The sequence below is a fragment of the Conger conger genome, chromosome 8 (genome assembly GCF_963514075.1).
Source record: "Conger conger chromosome 8, fConCon1.1, whole genome shotgun sequence".
Lineage (NCBI taxonomy): Eukaryota > Metazoa > Chordata > Actinopteri > Anguilliformes > Congridae > Conger > Conger conger.
The window spans coordinates 2,535,684-2,552,702 of NC_083767.1; the positions used below are offsets into that span (position 1 = coordinate 2,535,684).

Here is a 17,019-nt window from a genome sequence, read left to right on the forward strand (position 1 = left end):
GCCCTTTCTGTGTGCGATTGAGTATCCCTGCCCTGTGTGCAGGTGATTTTATGAGGTAAAGCAGCTCTTGGGAGTTTGCGTTCAGTGCTGAAGGTTCAGCTGTAGAGTAACACCAGCAGCAGGGCAGTGGTACCTGCCGTAGCCTGCACCTGCACTGCGGGCCACATGACATAAAAAGGTAAGCATGTGGTTTGTTTTTGTGTCGTGGTGAAACCTACATCGTCTGACATGTAGCCTGTCTGTTAGCCTGTTCCAATAGCAGTCCTGTAGGCCCACAGACTTTTTACATTTACATTTTAGTCATTTGGCAGACTTTATCCGTTAGTATGAATATTTCTGTAACAAACTGTAACAAAATTCTTCCCAAAAACAACTGTAAGATCTTTTTGTTTTGGTCGATATACTGTATCTTAGTCATGTGGAATTTCATTTCATAACTGCAGATTTACTCCAGTCTGTGTTTACTCCAGTCAGTGTTTACTCCAGTCAGTGTTTACTCCAGTCTGTGTTTACTCCAGTCTGTGTTTACTCCAGTCTGTGTTTACTCCAGTCAGTGTTTACTCCAGTCTGTGTACTGCTCATTGCGTAGCTGCTTACATAATACTACTCAAATGAAGCCTGAGTGAAGGGGGTAATATGCCTGGTGACGGCAGTGGTGTGCTGAATGAAGGAGGCTCTGGCTGTGCGTTACACGGGACTCTGGCTGTGCGTTACACGGGACTCTGGCTGTGCGTTACACGGGGCTCTGGCTGTGCGTTACACGGGACTCTGGCTGTGCATTACACGGGACTCTGGCTGTGTGTTACACGGGACTGCGTGGAGAGAGAGCGCTTGCACCTTCCTTTTGGTGTGTTTGTATTCTTTGTAGAGGAAAAAAAAACACAAATCTGAATAGTTCATTCACAGACAACATCTTCAGATAAACATGACTCGGGGAGAGTTATTTACTGACTGTTGTTTCATGGTGTGCCGAGGATTAATATTTTATTGATTTGATTCAGATGAATTGTTGACTGACACAAAGCGTAGTTTGTAGAGTACAGCCCAGGTATGGGAACCCTAACTCCGGCATATCGATGGAAAACAGTTTGATCCCTGACATTTTATTTCCCTTAATGTAAGAAATGACCCTGTGAGGATTAGACACGACCACACAGTGTCACTTAGCAGCACAACACACCTCTACACACCTCTACACACACTTACACACACACACACACACACCACACACACACCATATACACGCACACACACACACATCACACACACACCATATACACACACACACGCACGCACACACACACACACACACATCACACACACACCATATACACACACACACACACACACCACACACACACCATATACACACCTGATGTTTCTGTTCTTCTTTAAGCAGAATCAGAATGGCTAACAGCAGATACCTGATCAGGTGAGACAGAAATAAAATGATCTGCGCCTCTAAGGCACTGCTAAACCTTTTAATATTGGGGCCCACATTAGAAATGCTTTTTAATATCAGGACACTTTTTAATAACAGGAATCTGGTTAAATGCATTGATTCGCACGGACTCCTTCCAGGACCCACCCTGTGGCCCATAGATTAACACTGCGAGTGAACATTTCTCATGCCATGACTAAGTGTCTTTATGTGATTTTATTGCAGCTCGTGCTGTTTTCTGCTTTTTCATTAATGCGCCTGAAACCATTCCTCAAATGGGATTACTGTAAGCGTTAGAGAATATCCTGTCCTGTCTGTGGCTGTGTTCTGTGTAGCAGTAAATACACCCACCTCTTCATCCAAACAATAACACTTGTGTTCCAGAGCATAATGACATTCTAGTGTAATTACATTGGTTTACAGACTCACGTTGTTGTGTATATATTTTTTAAATGAGCTCTATTTCTTTCCCTGGTGTGATCCGGTGGATGTGTAGAGCGGTGAGTTTGTTTTATGTCTCGCAGTGTTCATACTCTTGGTCCCTGAGATTCCATGTCTTTGTGGGAGGGATGAAGAAGCCGAGCCACCCTCGATGGGCCAGAGTATAAACTGGAGCCTTCTCACCGTGTCAGGACGGCATATTCTTCAGTGACTATAGTCGAGCTGAAGAAATATAAAGAACTAAGGCTGGAAGCTTTGTTACCATAGAGACTGCCAGCATCTCACGGTTGCCAAGGAGCTGAACCTTCTGTTCCACCAATGAGCCGTGGGTATGGCCCAAAGCAAGTCCTTCCAAGATCTGTGAATAAAGGCACTTAAGATCAGGCTACAGTGACTGTGTTTTAACCTACTGATCTATCAATGCCTTGTGTATCTAATAGTGCTAGGAGCCCACTATATTTTACTGACCATACAACTGTGTGTCATTACCTGGAATTACCTCACACACCATTCTTACAGCCCTTCATAATCCTGTCAACTGCCATTCCTGTGTGGCCTGTAGGGTGTAAAATAGTCACTGGCCCTCCTGTAGTACTGTGTGGCCTGTAGGGTGTAAAATAGTCACTGGCCCACCTGTAGTACTGTGTGGCCTGTAGTGTGTACAATAGTCACTGGCTCTCCTGTAGTACTGTGTGGCCTGTAGGGTGTAAAATAGTCACTGGCTCTCCTGTAGTACTGTGTGGCCTGTAGGCTGTACAATAGTCACTGGCTCTCCTGTAGTACTGTGTGGCCTGTAGGGTGTACAATAGTCCCTGGTTCTCCTGTAGTACTGTGTGGCCTGTATGGTGTAAAATAGTCACTGGCTCTCCTGTAGTACTGTATGGCCTGTAGGCTGTACAATAGTCACTGGCTCTCCTGTAGTACTGTGTGGCCTGTAGGGTGTACAATAGTTACTGGCTCTCCTGTAGTACTGTGTGGTTGGTAGGGTGTACAATAGTGGTTCACAACTGAGTGGATCAGATGAGTGTATATGTTTGACATATACACTCATACACTATATGTTTATTTTTTTAATGGAGATGGAATGGAAACTAAAATCTTTGACTTTCCAAAAATAATGCTCTTAATGTAAATAGTAGAAATGGATAGATCATACCGTCCACTGATATTAAACTTGCAGCTATGCAGCCTTCTTATGGCGCTACACTGCCCCCTAGGGGAACTTTTGAGGGAAATAGATTTGTTGGTAAAGTGCGCCCTCTGCCGTTCATTATCGTTGCCTTGTACTCAATCAGAGGTTATTAGACTCAATAAAATTGTGGTTAACATTTTTGGTCCATTTTCTGTATTTCTCATAAATATAAACCACTTCTGATGTTAGTGTACAAAAATGTAAAAAATACTAATTGCTTTTACTTTCCATGGGACACCTATCAGACTTTCTTGGGTCACAGGTAATAATATTTGTTTGCAGAAAAGCGTGTGAAACAGACCCTCTGTTTTGACGCTCTGTTACACTAACTCCGGTCATTAGAACTGTAGGTGGTTTTTATTGGTTATTTTAATTCCTTTACAATTTAAAATCTTCTTTTTTTTTAAACACACTCAACACAAAATAATAATTTTAACAAATACAGACACTCATTTTGAACTAAAAGACAAAACCTTATTTAAATTAAACCTAACTCTAGGAAAAGGTATAGAAACAAATGATTACAAAATAAGAAAAACTAAACATTACAAATCTTAACAAAATCATGTCAAAACACAAAGGAAGAAAGGGTGAGTTTAAGATATCCCAAAATGGGCATAAATGTAAAGAAAAGGGGTTCATCTTGCTCGGGTTGAGCAGGTGTTGAGGACCTCTTGCCCCTCTCGGGGGGGTGGACTATATGACCAGTTCTTTCCAGTGGTCCACCCCCCATTTCTCTCTCGCCAGGGTCTTGTTGATGTGAATGTCCAACATCACGCCGTCCTGGAGGAGGTTTTGGATCCTCCTCCGGAGAGTGACCAGGTCTACAGATGTCTTTTGGCAGACCTTGATGTTCCTCGTCTCCCACAGGACCTGCTTCACGGTGTTGATGATCCTCCACTGACTCTGGAGCTCAGTAGTGTTTTTGTTTGTTGGTTAGACACTTGTGTGTCACATTTGCCCAGATGACTTGCGAGTCCCGGTCTCCCTCGGGAGCATTACAATTTGGCCATGATCATTTTGTAGCTCCACGAGGTTAGGCCAGCCCTGGACAGACCCGTCCTGTAGGCAAAGTCCTTCAGGGCTCGGTAGATATAGGGGGGGGGGGTCCCGGCTATAGGGTATGGTGAGGTCCAGCACACCCAAGCCTATTGCCCTGAGGAAGGGGGTGGTATAGTACCTGGCAAAGGTACCAGAGGCCTTACCCACCTTCCCTGCATTCTGGACAAGGGTGGCCAGACCCTGCACCATAATGATGTTAACAATGCCTGGGACCCCCTGCCCCCCATTCCGCTCCTCCTTGAGGAGGGTGACGCGTTTAAGCTTTTCCATAGTGCTCCCCCAGACAAAGCGGAAAGCCATCCGGGTAATTAGCTTCCCGGTGGCTTTGTCTGGGGGAAACACCCTCCCCAGAGCAGAATGGGTAGGACTATTGCCTTCAGGACAAGGATCTTACCCGCCATGGTCAAGGGCCGTGCACTCCAGCTCCTGATTTTATTTTGGACGTGGCGGAGGGCTCCCTCCCAGCTGGTTCTCCCTCCTCCGTCAGCCTGGAAGGTCACCCCCAGGAGCTTGAGGGTATTCCTACGCACAGGGAAGGAAACGGTCAGCTCCTCACTCCAATGTGGAGACAGAAACAGTTCACTCTTGTCTCGGTTGACCAGGGCGCCAGTGGCCACACAGAAGTCGTCCAACACCTTGGTGGCACAAGCGATAGAACGACTGTCTGTGGCGACGATGGCAATGTCGTCCATGTACGCCATCACCTTTAGCCGTTCCCCCCCCGCTCCAGGGAGTGGATAGCCCACCACCCCTGGATTGGCCCTGATGGCCTGGAGGAACGGTTCCAGGTAGATGACGTACAGGAGAGATGCTAGAGGGCATCCCTGCCTAACGCCAGACCTGACATCAAACGGGGCAGAGGGCTGCTGATTGACAACCACTCTGCCCGTTATGTCTGTCAGGCAGATTTTTGTCCAGCGCAGGAGGGGGCCAGGAATGTTCATTTTCTCTAGCACTCTCTCCAAGCACACATGACTCACCCAGTCAAATGCCTTCTCTTGATCGAGACTGAGAAGGCACAAGGGGGACCTCCGCTCCCCGGAGTGGATGATTAAATCCCTCACGAGGAGCAGGTTGTCATTTATGGACCTCCCCAGCACACTGCAGGTCTGGTCTGGTCCGGTCCGATCACTGATGTTATCAGGCCTTGGAACCTCCTCATCAGCACCTTCATCATGATCTTATAGTCAACTGAGAGTAGAAATATAGGCACTGTGATATGTATATGTGTATTCTAACCTAATTCTGTCCATTTTGGTACGTGTTAAATAGCATGAAAATAGGATACGCTGCTCCTGCTGTTCATTCCAGGCATACTTTTTAAAATAGCCTCAGTTTCAAAATTGCACTGAGGCCTTGCTATTTCTTCTTTTGACGTGAAAATCAGTCTCTTTCAAGACTATCAAAAATTGCCGTAGCCGACTATATTGCAAGTCGTCCAGGCGGGGTATTGGGTAAAGTTTTCAACTAGCAATAATCGCGCCTCGGATAAACCTCATAGACTACGATACTGCCACTGCGCAAAGCTACTGACTACTGGTCGATGGCTACAGAGTGGGTCTGGAACATGGCCTTCTCCTCTATGGTTTGTTTATGCTCATTTCTAACTATTAATGATGTTTCCGTTTTTGGTGGGAGTAGGTTATGTTTAGTTACAGCAATGAAAAAACAAAACATAGGCCTACTGCAGCCCTTCCTTGATTTGATATACAAGTATGCTAAATAGACTACAAGAAGAATAGTATACTTTAGCCTATTTGATTCTACAAATGTATTTTAGATTGAACACAGTTCTTAAAAAAACAATCGCACGACACAGATACAGTAAAACTTCAAAACAAAACCATCTATTCCAATCGAAGGAGCAACGTAATACATTAACAAGAAACCACAAGATACAAAAGAAACAACAGACGCAACATACCTAGAATCAGAAATGTAACTACTTGTCTATTATTTAACAGGAAAACCAGTCTCTTTAGAGACCGTCAAAAATTGCCGTAGCCGACTATATTGCAAGTCGTCCAGGCGGGGTATTGGGTAAAGTTTTCAACTAGCAATAATCGCGCCTCGGATAAACCTCATAGGCTACGATACTGCCACTGCGCAAAGCTAACGTCCTCTTGACGAGAGGCAGAACCTGGATCTAGAGAATATATGTCCCGTCCGTGGTGTATTTATACCTGGGGACACATTTCTATTCATTCGTGTTTAATTTAAACCACACTAAAGACACAACTAAAGAGTATGTCTTGTCTCCATGTCTACTTAGGTTATTTATGAATATAACTTGACAATGTACTTCTTATACACAAACTGGGATAGCATGCAGTGCATGATGGGTAATAGGAATAGACTTATTAGGCTGTCAGTCGCGACGTTCTTGCGAGCTAAGTAACCGTTCTCGTCCTATTGTTGTGATTTAATTTCCTTTTTGTATACTTAAAAATCAGTCTCCTTAGAGACCGTCAAAAATTGCCATAGCCGACTATATTGCAAGTCGTCCAGGCGGGGTATTGGGTAAAGTTTTCAACTAGCAATAATCGCGCCTCGGATAAACCTCATAGGCTACGATACTGCCACTGCGCAAAGCTATCGTTCAAATGTCGAGGGCTACAGAGTGGGTCTGGATTATAACTATCACATCAATGGTGTGTTTGTACTGATGCAATGTTCTGTTCATATATGCATTCGCCCGAAACCGGTAAAATACATAGACTGCACAGCCTATTTTTGTTTTCGGTGCGTGTATGTGTTTAGTTGGAAAATATAAAGAACATTACAGTATTGCATATCGCACTGCATGATGGGATACATCGACATGTGAGATACATGTTGCTTAAGTGATTCGTTGTAACGACTGTGTTAATACTGGTTAGGTATCGCGTGCGCTTTACTCCCCTTATGGACAGCACGTATTTCTAACAACTTTTACTGTTTAGCTAATTAATCTGAAATAAGAAGGTATCTTTCATCGTGTGATGCTATGCAAATGAGCAGCCATTTTGCAAGGGGGCGGGGCGTGGGGTTGTGGAGTTCCACTGAGATGAAAATCAACTGGATGATCCACATCCATTCAATGAAATAAGTCGATCCCTACAATAAAACAATAAAATAACATCCCTCAAATTACAAACGAAACGTACAGGTATCCTTCTAAAGTCTACGATTTTTGATTGTTATAATAAAATAAATTTAAAAAACCGTGTGTGTTGATCTCAGTAAGGTTGTCGACAGAATATCCGGGCATGAAAGCTGGCACATTTATGAATATGAACTTCCCTGAACTTTTAAAATAGCAACTTCCCCGTTTAGCGTGTAGTTGTTAACCAGAAGCCAATCAGGCTAAATCCTACGTTGACCGTAACGACAAAAATACAGGGAGGCTAAAATTAAGCAATCTATCAATAACAATGCGTTCATACAGTTATTCCTCAGAAATGCTGTTAAACTATGCCTAGCTGCAGCTTCTAGACAGTATAATTAGGCCGATGTACAGTTCAATAATTATAATAAAAGTCAACAGCGATATAGTTTGCCGACTAAAACGTACATGTTTATCAACAGTTTATACACTCGATGGTTAGCTAAGTTGTAGCATGTAGGCTATGGCTTGTTCCTGTATGCAACCTTCCATTTCGATTTAATAGTGCCCAAAAGATACAAAAACGCCAGAAAAAAACGAACAAATGAGAAATCAGGCTCGTACGCTAGAGAGCACTAGAGAACGATTCCAATCTTAGAAAGAGCTGTGAGTAATAGAATAATAGAATGCTTTGAAGTTTGGGGAGTGGTAGTCACTTGCCAGTCTTCAATTAGTAAATTAAACTCTCCCAAATATCTGTGATTATTTATAACACAGTGGAACAATAATAAGCACAAAGCTGGGTTTGCTGTTCTCATTTGCCCATCCGTTACCTTTTTTTAGTTTGTTTTTCTGTGCAGATCTACAGCTGTTAGCTGCAGTTCCTGCTGCGCTTGTAAATTATATTTCTGCAGCTAACGGTATAATACGCGTTAGCTACAGCAGAGTGCAGCTGTTTCTGCTCAAGAATGCACAGAGGTCATGGGAAGCGTCAATGTGTTACAGAATCTGGAGACTGTTCATTTGTACAGAGAGCTAAACACGCTGTATCTGGTCTATTTTTATAATAATAATAAAAACGTTTAATTATATGGTAGCATCTCTCAGTAGGGTTGGTGTAAATTATATTTCAGTTCGTGTAATTTAGGAAAATTAACTGAATATGTCTGTGTTTAAAAATGCCAATAATAAAATTTAATAGTAGGCCTCACTTGCAAGGAAGTGTGATTTATTAGGCATTTCTAGTAAATGGGCAATTATCAGCTCTTAACTGGTTTTCAGTTTTAATGTTCTCTGTTCTCTAAGATTGTAATAGCTGGCTTTCCTTTCTGACTACTAGGCCTATTGTGGTTCTTAAATTGTGTCATATCTCAGACCAGGGTTGGCTCGACCCAATAAGCAACATAAGACTACCAGGGGCGACCCTAATTATTCTAAATAGTGTGTAGTCATCAAACCCGCCCTTGGCCCCTCAAAAGCTAGATCTGTAATTGTCTCAAACGTGTGTGTGTATGTATGTGTGGTCAAAATGAGTTCATATCGCACATATATCTTTGTCCAGCAGGTGGCGCTAATTCGTAAACTACAGAGTATTTTATATAAATTCTGTTCCTGTTCCTGAAGGCATTTTCCAGGGCCCGGTGAGTGGGGGATATTTTTCATGCTTAAGAGAGCAGGATCAGCAGATCAATGAGATTCTGTTGTACTTCATCAACTTCAGGGCTGTAACAAGGTACTCGCCGAGCCACTGAACAAGCAGGGAGTCAGATTGGATTCCTGCATTCTGCTCTTATTTGGTCAGTTTTTAGTTGCAGGCAAGGAGTTGTTAAAGCCTGATGAGAGCAGTGCAGTAAGACAAGTTTCAATTTATATGTGTCACTTTTAGTCTTATGAGCCTGATTGACTAAGACTTTCACATATTCTAATAATAATAATAATTTGGCATTTACCTGACGATTTTATCCAATGTGACTTACAGTTGATTAGACAAAGCAGGGGACAATCCCGCTGGAGCAATGTGGGGTTACGGACCTTGCTCAAGGGTTTCTTATCGTGGCAACACTGGGGCTTGAACCACCAACCTTCTGCAGCATGCTACCTTTGCAACACCTTTAACACATGCAATAAGCAACCCATGATTGGTCATGGTATTTGTTTAGCACCAATCACTGGTTGTGTTATTGGTTTTGCCTGTGCTAAAGGCTTCAGTGAATGGCATCTCTAAACCAGGGGCTCTGTTGGGTCCTGCTGAGGGGCTGGGGGGGGTCCTGCTGGTCCTTTTCACTTTAAAATCAGGAACAGGTTCACACCCCAGGCAGCTGAGGTGAGTGTACTGCAGTGTCACGCTGATTTCACTGGTCAAATCGGCGCCAAATCCCCCAAAAACCAGCAGAGCTCCAGGCTCTCACTCTAAAGGCCAATAGCAGGGTGTTCTACCCATGTCAGCTCCTCATATCTTACCTGGGCTCAGAAACCCCCAATACCACACACACACAGGACAACAGGACCTAGCAAACCGCTGACCGCTCGAACGGCCAATCTAGGAACACAGAGAAGCATGATGCTGAGCTGTTTAAATCCCTTTCCTGTGAGGAAATGCGGGGTATTATTCACCCTGTCCTTAATACTGCAAAAGCGAGGCCACATTCGTTATATAACTTTCCAGAGTTGAGAACTGGCTAATTAGTTAGCGAGGAATAATCCACGCTTATCTCGTGCATAAATTTGAAAACCGATACACTAACGTTTGCACTTATGAAAATAGAATCTGTATGTCTGGCAAATTTTGCAATTAAATTGTAATGGGCTGCGATTTAAGCTGAGAGATCAGTGCTGGGATTTATTCCTTCAATTTCTTTTCCTTTCAGCAGAAAGGGAAGAAAGTGCACTTTTAATTAATGCATAAATTCTCTTAATTGTGAGATTAAAGCGGGATGGTTTGAAATTTGCGCAAGTCGCTCAGACCAAACCAGACTAAAGCCATTTTGTGGAAGATTTCTGTGGGGGTGCAGGATTTCATGGAAACATCCAGGAGTCAATGTTGCATCTGCAGTGGAGTAATTTCTGAATTGTGGATAAATGTTTGTGGAAGTGAAATGAGAGTCTGTCCTGTAGACCAGTCTAAGGGGGATGAGTCTGTCCTGTAGACCAGTCTAAGGGGGATGAGTCTGTCCTGTAGACCGCACAAACAGGGATGAGTCTGTCCTGTAGGCCAGTCTAAGGGAGATGAGTCTGTCCTGTAGGCCAGTCTAAGGGGGATGAGTCTGTCCTGTAGGCCAGTCTAAGGGAGATGAGTCTGTCCTGTAGACCAGTCTAAGGGAGATGAGTCTGTCCTGTAGACCAGTCTAAGGGAGATGAGTCTGTCCTGTAGACCAGTCTAAGGGAGATGAGTCTGTCCTGTAGACCGCTCTAAGGGAGATGAGTCTGTCCTGTAGACCAGTCTAAGGGGGATGAGTCTGTCCTGTAGACCAGTCTAAGGGGGATGAGTCTGTCCTGTAGACCAGTCTAAGGGGGATGAGTCTGTCCTGTAGGCCGCTCTAAGGGGGAGGTTGCAGGTGGCTGCTAAAGAGGGGGCTTTAATGAAGCTGCTTAAACACATGTTCCTCCAGAGAGCTCAATTACACAGCCTATAAAACCCACATAAACACACACACACACACTCACAGCACCTGCACTTTCTACACACACACACACACACACACCCATACACACACAGCACCTGCGCTTTCTACTCACACACACACACACACAGGGCCTGTACTTTCCACACACACACACACACACACACACACACACACACACACACACACTCACACACAGCGCCTGCACTTTCCACACACACACACACACACACACACACACACACACACACAGGAGCAGTTTGGCAGAAGCCTGCTCGAGCCAGCAGTTCACTTCCTGCTCAGCACGGTTTTGAGATGCCAGTCACAGCACATCCACACTCATCTGCCGTTTTGTTTGTTTGTTGTTTGCTGTAGTTTTTCTGCTCCTCTCCAGAGATGTGTACTGCTGTGTTTCTGTACCGCTGTGTTTCTGTGCCAGCCGATCGTGCCAGTTCGTTCCTGACCAGGGAAACTCTGTAAACATCTCTTCCCTTTCCTCCGGTCGAGGTTTTCATGTTGCTCTCCTGTTGTTTCACGGAGGATGAAAGACCTCTCCACCAGCGAGGAGCCTGACGCTCTCCTTCTGCAAAGAGCAGGCCTGGTGCCCCCGCCCCACAAAAAAACAGCAGCTGATCACCTACCACCCTGCCATGGCAACAGAGGAGAGAGAGAGAGAGAGAGAGAGAGGGGTGGGGGTGTGGTTTGAGATTTAAAAACACTTTTATTGGGACTCTTTCCAAAAACAGAAATTATAGAATTATAGAATTATAGTTATAGAACCCCCACAGGCAGAGAGAGGGAGATAGCAGAAAGGGAGAGGGAGGGAGGGAGAGAGAGAGGGAGGGAGAGAGTGAGTGATGCAGAGAGACGGCAGAGCAGATTGTGGCAGTGCATTAGCAGCAGCAGCAGGGCTGTGTTGCTCCCGCCTGCGGTCGCTGCTGTGCGGAGGTGAGGCCCTGCAGCTGTGTGAGACAGAGGCAGGCTGATGCTTCCCAGATGCCTGACAGCCCCCCCCTCCTTCCCACACTCCCAGGGGTGAACACCAGGGCTCAGACCCCCCCTTCTCTCTCTCTCTCTCCCTCGCTTTCTTCTCCTTCTCTTCCTCTGAAGGAGCAGCAAATCATGTCGAGCTCTTGTCTGTGTGTAGGCCCGCTACGTACGCCCAGGTTAGCTCCAGGAACAGTGCTGGTGGTCTGTGTGTGTGTGTGTGTGTGCGTGCGTGCGTGTGTGCATGTGTGTGTGTGCGTGAGAGTGAGAGAGAAAGAGGGGGAGAGAAAAAGAGAGACTGAGAGAAGAAGGTTACAAAATGAGTGTTCATTAGGTCACAGAACTTTTGCTTTTATTGTCTGTTGAAAAATGTGTGTGTGTGTGAGAGTGTGAGTGTGAGTGTGTTCCCACTGAAACAAACAAGCTAAGTCAGAAATGATCCACCTGGGGAATGTAGTTTATTTCCTGCTGGGTTTTCTGAGAACTACATTCAGTAGACCCATCGACCAGGGTTCACAGATAAGGAGATTTATCTGAGTCCTTCCTAATGCGGTATTTGGGTTCAGCTACACCATAATGGGTTTGTCTGATGTTTGATTTGAAATGTGATTGTTTACTTTAGAGTGCATTAGCTTTTCAGAGTAGTGTGGTGTTTCATCTGAGTTTGTGTGTGTGTGTGTGTGTGTGTGTTATCTCTTGTTCAGAATTCAGAATTGGATTGTTTACTTTAGCATCTCCCTTCAGACCACGTATGTCACATGACTGGTGCCGGGGTTCTGGATTGGCCGGGTTCTGGATTGTGTCAGGGCCCTTTTGCCCTTTTTCTGCATGGAGACACCCGAAGGATTAAAGTTAGTGAATCAGTGTTTTTATAAAGATGGGCTTTGAGCTGACACGTGCAGTTCAGGAGGAGAATATTTCTGTTTGTTTGCTTGTGTGTGTGTGTGTGAGTGTGTCTGTGTGTGTGTCCGTGTGTGTGTGTGTGTGTGAGTGTGTGTTTGAGTGTGTGTGTGTGTGTCTGTGTGTGTGTGTGTCCGTGTGTGTGTGTGAGTGTGTGTGTGTGTATGTGTGTGTGTCCATGTGTGTGTGTGTTTGTGTTTGTGTGTGTCCTTGTGTGTCCGTGTCCGCGTGTGTGAGTGTGTGTGTATGTATGTTTGTGTGTGTATGTGTGTGTACGTGCGTGTGTGTGTGTGTGTGCATGTGTGTGTGTATGTGTGTGTGCGTGCGTGTGTGTGTATGTGTGTGTGTTTGTGTGTGTGAGTGTGTGTGTGTTTATCTGCATGAGTGGGCGGCATAGGAATCGGAATCTGGGATGTTGACCGATGACCCTTGACCCTTGACCTTGGCTGTGGTATTGGCGTGGTGAGTGCAGGGGCTGTTTCCTGTGCAGAGAGAGGGGGGAGGGGCCGTGTGAGAGTCCCTCTCCGAGGGAGGGGGGTCATATCAAAGAGGAAACATCCTGTGCCCCCACCCCCCAAATATGGTATACTCGTCCTGGGGCATTTAAACCCGCACTATGACCAGTTCCTCTGCTGAAAAGAGCTTAGCACTGAGAGCACGCTCCCCTCTGGACTGAGAGGATCCACTCTGTATCTGTGAGATGGCTTCCCTCTGGACTGAGAGGATCCACTCTGTATCTGTGAGATGGCTCCCCTCTGGACTGAGAGGATCCACTCTGTATCTGTGAGATGGCTCCCCTCTGGACTGAGAGGATCCACTCTGTATCTGTGAGCACGCTCCCCTCTGGACTGAGAGGATCCACTCTGTATCTGTGAGATGGCTCCCCTCTGGACTGAGAGGATCCACTCTGTATCTGTGAGATGGCTCCCCTCTGGACTGAGAGGATCCGCTCTGTATCTGTGAGATGGCTTCCCTCTGGACTGAGAGGATCCACTCTGTATCTGTGAGATGGCTCCCCTCTGGACTGAGAGGATCCACTCTGTATCTGTGAGATGGCTCCCCTCTGGACTGAGAGGATCCACTCTGTATCTGTGAGATGGCTCCCACCGTAGCACAGCATGCTGGGAAATCTTCACCCATGAGAACTGGGGCCTCATGCCCGGCTCTGTACAGCGCGTGTTTATTTGAATAAATAATAATAATAAATACATTTAGATTAGTTTTTTTTTTAAGTGGAGCAACCCTTTGAGAAATGGCCCCAGGCACTATCCACAAATCATACGTCACATTTTTACCCCTGTGGGATTCCTGTATTTTATTTTTTATGTTGTCAGATCCAGAGAAAATGTCACTTCTGAAAATGTGTGTGTGTGGATTTTTGTGGTGTTGTAAGTGTGGATTTGTGTAGGGTGTAAGTGTGGATTTGTTTGGGGTGTAAGTGTGGATTTGTGTGGGGTGTAAGTGTGGATTTGTGTAGGGTGTAAGTGTGGATTTGTTTGGGGTGTAAGTGTGGATTTGTGTAGGGTGTAAGTGTGGATTTGTGTAGGGTGTAAGTGTGGATTTGTGTGGGGTGTAAGTGTGGATTTGTGTAGGGTGTAAGTGTGGATTTGTTTGGGGTGTAAGTGTGGATTTGTGTAGGGTGTAAGTGTAGATTTGTGTAGGGTGTAAGTGTGGATTTGTGTAGAGTGTAAGTGTGGATTATTGTCACTCACTGACTGAGAGAGAGAGAGAGAGAGAGAGAGAGAGAGAGAGACAGGGAGAGAGAGGGAGAGAGAGAGAGACAGAGAGGGAGAGAGAGAGAGAGACAGGGATACAGAGAGAGAGAGACAGGGAGATAGAGAGAGAGAGACAGGGAGATAGAGAGAGAGAGAGACAGGGAGAGAGAGGGAGAGAGAGAGACAGAGGGGGAGAGACAGGGAGAGAGAGACGGGGAGACAGGGGGGAGATGGGGAAAGAGATAGAAAGAGCTACATGCTACATTCTTATTTACTTTCACAGCCCAATGAACTGAGCATCGCTAATCAAACACACCAGTGCACCTGGTGTTAACCCTGCAGAGAGAGAGACAGAGAGAGAGACAGAGAAGGAGGTCAGGTCAGGGGGAAGGGGGGTAGCAGGTCTCAAAATGAGTTCACACTCCGGTGGAAAGACAGTCCAAAAGCCATTGTGTGCTCAACACTCTGAGTAGAATAAGAGCCACATGAACAATGCACTTTTACATGCTAATGTGCTAATATGCTAAAGTCCACTCTGGCACTATAGACCTCTTACCACCATTACAGCCCTCAGCTACATCAGGGGTGGAAGGACATGACACCAGCCTTCAAACGGAGCACTTAGTGTGGGATCCTCGGTGTATGGAGGGGGTGGGGAGGGCAGAGGCCTTGTTCACATAACCGTCATGCCCAAAAAGTGCTGATTCATGGCGTTAAATGAAGCGGGTAATCCCGGCCTGAACCACAGCACAGTAACGGTTCTCTGGACCTTTCTGCTCACTATGCGGTCATCGGGACCTTACCCTGCAGTGATTGGCTGCGGCTGGTCTCCTTGGTGACCCTGCTGGTGACAGGCTCTGTGTGGGAATGCTGAGCTGGGCTGCAGTACTCTGGAGTGGCACAGAGGGCGCTGTTTCAAACGAATGCTGCACGAACAAACACAAACACACAATCCTCTGTGGGGCATTAATGTACACATGAGTGTTTGCTTTGAGTGCTAGCTGTGGTCTGCTAAACTCATAAGTATGCTGCCAGAGTCTGTATGAGTTACAACTGCTCTGTGAACTTTGGCAGGCGAGGACTTGCGTAAATCAAAGCTTTTTCAAATGCGAGTCTGAGAGAGGGACAGAGAGAGAGAGATGAACAGAGAATAAAGGGAGAGAGGCAGAGAGAATGAAAGAATGGACAGAGTGAAAGATAAAGTGATATGAAAGGGAAAGAGAGACAGAATGAAAGAAAGAGATGATGGGAGAAAGAGAGAGAAAGAGGAGAATGTAAGAAAGAGAAAAAGCTCCAGGTCTCAAGCCATCGATCATTTCATTTTTTATAGAGGGAAAGCGCAGGAATGTCAGCCACCACTTTTATATATTATATATATACATAAAATGAGCCATATAACTGTAACCCTTTGGTGAAATTTATAATGATAATTTAAAAAACCTGCACTACCAATGAACTATACCTTCAGACGATCATTAGTGATTAATATCCTCATTTCGCTGCCGATGTTGTGTGGCTCGGCTGTGCTTTGTTTCGCGGCCAGGGGAGGGCGCTGTTTACAAAATGGAGTAAACTAGCAAAACATACAAGCATTGTTTTGCTAGTTTTGAGCTAAGGTTCGGAATACTGGCTTCTCTTTCTCCTTCCATTATTAAAGACTGTGCTGTCCTGCCTTTTGGTCCTGATTAGCGCTAAATCACTGTGAGATTAATATCGCATTCATGCCTACGAGCGCTAAATCACTGTGAGATTAATATGGCGTGAGTGCCTACATGCTTTAACCTCTCCTGAAGCAGCTTCTTGTGCAGTAGCTCATATTTGAGAGTAATTGCGTGTTTTTAGGAAGATGCATTTGTATCCTGTGCACTTACCTGAGATCAGAGGCTTTCAGAAACCCTCCAAAATCTGGAACATGGACTGAGCACCTCTACCTTTCCCCACTTATGTACCTTTCCACCTGTACCATTATAACAACATAATAACAAGGCTAATTTTAAAAAGTAAGGGTTGAAGTTAGCACTTGTTGTACTCCCTCAGAATGACATTCATACTGTTTTACCCTCTGTGCAGGGCAGTGGTAAAACTCTTATTCCATATTGAGTCTCTGTTTTCCAGTTTGTGACAATAGCAATAAATATTCATAATGGCGACTCGCGAAACTCCGAGTGGCTCAAATTGAAAGCGGCGCTCCTGAATTCGGGAACATTTTTCAAAGGAAGGCTAAGTGTTCCGGAGTGTCCTGTTCTGTGCTGCGACACATATATTCACCTTTCTACCGACGCCTCTGACATCATTCATTCCTCATTTAGACTTCACTGATTCTCTGTGGTGCTCTGCTGAAAACAAATACACACACACATACTCACACACACATACTCACACACTCATACACACACACTCACACACACACTCACACACACACACACACACACACACGCACACACTCATACACACATACTCATACACACACACACACACACACTCACACACACATACACACACATACTCATACACACATACTCACACACACACACACACTCATACACACATACTCATACACACACACACACACACAC

General features: G+C 45.2%; 1 long non-coding RNA gene and 3 other non-coding genes across 4 annotated transcripts in view; 1 reads left to right on the forward strand and 3 right to left on the reverse strand.

Moving 5' to 3' along the window:
* The window catches only part of LOC133134655 (uncharacterized), a 2,312-nt gene extending 33 nt beyond the window's left edge, over positions 1–2,279 (forward strand). The window contains exons 1-3 of the long non-coding RNA XR_009709324.1: positions 1–178; positions 1,400–1,432; positions 1,966–2,279. The exon at positions 1–178 is cut by the window's left edge and continues 33 nt beyond it. This is a non-coding gene — a long non-coding RNA (uncharacterized LOC133134655). The remainder of the gene's footprint in view (positions 179–1,399; positions 1,433–1,965) is intronic.
* A 3,244-nt stretch (positions 2,280–5,523) lies between these two features.
* Positions 5,524–5,664, reverse strand: LOC133135956 (U4 spliceosomal RNA). The gene has a single exon (XR_009709463.1). It is a non-coding gene; the product is annotated as a U4 spliceosomal RNA (small nuclear RNA).
* A 445-nt stretch (positions 5,665–6,109) lies between these two features.
* Positions 6,110–6,250, reverse strand: LOC133135955 (U4 spliceosomal RNA). Its single transcript, XR_009709462.1, has one exon. It is a non-coding gene; the product is annotated as a U4 spliceosomal RNA (small nuclear RNA).
* Positions 6,251–6,589: 339 nt separating this feature from the next.
* Positions 6,590–6,730, reverse strand: LOC133135954 (U4 spliceosomal RNA). The gene has a single exon (XR_009709461.1). It is a non-coding gene; the product is annotated as a U4 spliceosomal RNA (small nuclear RNA).
* Between the last annotated feature and the right edge of the window lie 10,289 nt (positions 6,731–17,019).